The sequence below is a fragment of the Lactuca virosa genome, chromosome 1, assembly GCF_052849685.1.
Source record: "Lactuca virosa cultivar CGN04683 chromosome 1, Lactuca_virosa_CGN04683_v6, whole genome shotgun sequence".
Lineage (NCBI taxonomy): Eukaryota > Viridiplantae > Streptophyta > Magnoliopsida > Asterales > Asteraceae > Lactuca > Lactuca virosa.
The window spans coordinates 238,280,973-238,283,922 of NC_136426.1; positions in this window are offsets into that span (position 1 = coordinate 238,280,973).

Genomic DNA, 2,950 nt, shown 5'->3' on the forward strand with positions numbered 1-2,950 from the left:
GCATATGCTATCACATGCCCTCTCTGCATCAGCACCGCACCCAATCCCGATATCGACGCGTCACAATACACTACAAAATCCTCCATCCCCTCCGGAAGGGCTAACACTGGGGCTTCGCATAATCTCAGGCGAAGTGTCTCAAAGGAGGCCTGCTGCTCTGGACCCCAACTAAAAGCCACGCCTTTCTGGGTCAACCTGGTGAGAGGAACATCAATCTTGGAGAAATCTTTAATAAATCTCCTATAATATCCAGCCAACCCCAGAAAACTCCTGATCTCGGTGGGGGATCTCGGCACCTCCCAACTCATCACCGCCTCAATCTTGGCCGGATCGACCAATATCCCATTCTAGTTAACGAGATGTCCCAGGAACTGGACCTCTCGTAACCAGAAATCACACTTGGAGAATTTGGCATAAAGCCTCTCTGATCTCAGAACTCCAAGGATCTCTCTCAAATACTTTTGTTATGTTCTAGTATGACACTGTTCTATAGTAAGTATGTTGGTATGTAATTACGTATACTTTTAGTTAAGTATTTTAGTACTTAAAAGTATAAACTCTTTGTCAGAGTATTTTAATCCCATTGTGTTTATAGTTTGTATATCTTTTATGGGTTGATATACCTGATTCACTATAAACAATGCTCTGATACCAATCTGTCACATCCCAAAACCGGAACGGCGGAAACGTTCTGGGGTGGAGGACGTCATGTACAGTATCATAACAATGCAAAATAGTAAATAAGAAACAACATCATCCATTGCATTAATAGTATAATTTCATACAAGTGTGTTCTTTAATAGTAACGAGACACCAAAAATGAATAATCAAAATAAAAGACAAGTCTTGAAGATGCTCCGTCTTCTCAAAACCTGGCATCGGTACCTGTCTACTGACGACCTGAGAATACAAGTTATTTTGAAAGCGTAGATCAGCATTTAAGCTGGTGATTTCATAAGTATTTAATGTCAATGTTTGTATAAGTTTGAATGTAAATGTTTGTAAAAGTTCAATGTAAATGTTTGTATATGTTTAAAAACCCCTAGAAAATCCCATATTTCCTACTAGTATAAAAAGTAGTCTTCTGCCAAGACCCGACTGTTTTGAATGTTTGTTTCTCTATAAAAGTGGATGTTTTCCCCTAGTTTATAACTATCTTAACTCGAAAATAGCTTGCATTGACTTTCAAGTAGAACTGTCACTATATAAAAGTAATGGGAAAAGTAAGTACTCAGGGGACTTCAGAATTGACAACCTGCAGTACTAATTACCTGAAAACATATTTGTTTTATTGAGGTCATAATGTGATGAGTTGTTCCCATACTAAACGTTCTCCCTACAAGAGATTCTGGGAAACAAGGGTGACTTCCGCAACGAATTGCTAGGTCGTAATATCCACATTAAAGTTATATGATCATGTATACCCAATTTATTATCACCTTTTGTTTAGAACAATGTGTTAGTGATCATTGGTATAGTTAGATCCTGTAGTTGTTCCATGCTATAGCATCTTAGTATGTTCGTTCTGTTATAGTATCTTAGTATGTACTTGTATATGATAGTATTCTCTGTGTGTACTTGTATATGATAGTATTCTCCGTGTGTACTTGTATATGATAGTATTCTCTGTGTGTACTTGTATATGATAGTATTCTCTGTGTGTACTTGTATATGATAGTATTCTTTGTGTAATATTTGTTTATGATAGTATTCTCCTAAACTATACCTATAATAGCTTACTAGTAATTTCTGTTATAGTATTCTTCTTTGTAGTATTTGAATGATTGACTGGTACTTTTATATCTACATATGTATACATCATATATAACTAATGTTTAGACGACCTTCGGACAACTAACCGATTACTCTAAGTACACATTCAAACAAGAAAAAGGAAATAAAGTGGGTTAGCAGTTCTAAGTCCTTTAAACATTACTTACATAACTATACATATATAGGCATGCATTTGAAGATATATAAGTTAAAAAGGAAGTTTTGTAAAACCTTTTGAAGAGTTTAATAATAAATATTGATGACTTGATGTCAATTTATAAAATGATTTAAAAGTAGTTTGTTTGATAACACAGTTTGAAGTATATGAAATCCTATTGTTTTAAACACAGTTTGAAGTATATGAAATCCTATTGTTTGAAACACAGTTATAAATCACATATGATAGATTAAATAACAAGTATAGCAAAGATTGATGTTTTTCACACGAGGATAATCGTGTGTTTACTTGTATTCCCCCCCCCCCCCCCCATTAAAAGTGTATAAAAGCATTTACAAAGTATTTAAAAACATAGTTGTAGGGGTATGAACTCACATGATAGAAGTGACGATGTTTAACTCGAGCCGCACTTCGACTGGTAAGAAAGCAAGTTTCTCGGATACGTCGGGACTTTGGGTCTTGCGTCGTGAGTTAGAGGTGTTACCGGGGCTTCGGGGCAGTCTCTGGATGCTTAACACATAGCAAAAGTAGCAAGGAAGGTAGAATTGAACAGCCAAAACCCAAGACCTTCGGTTTCTATTTATAGGGTTGATTTCTTCATTTCCACGTCGTGGACACTATTTCCACGTCGTGGACTTGACCGTCACTGCATGCGTCATCGCAAGTTGGGTCTGGCAGACTCCAGGAGGCGTCATAAGTCATGCCACGTCGTGGGCACTGTTTCCACGTCGTGGCCACTGACAGTTTTGGGGTTTCGCGCCCCGAACTTCAGAAATTCATAACTTTCGCATACGAACTCTGTTTTCGACATTCTTTATATCGACGTGTAGGCGACATTATGCTCTACAACTTTCGTTTAGACTTAGTTGGAAAATTTTGACTTTATTTTTAATATATTATCAATATATTATTTATATATTATTTTTAGTAGGTCGGGACAGGAAAACTCCGTCAGAAATCCATAACTCCTTCATCCGAAGTCCGTTTTCGTCAGATTTT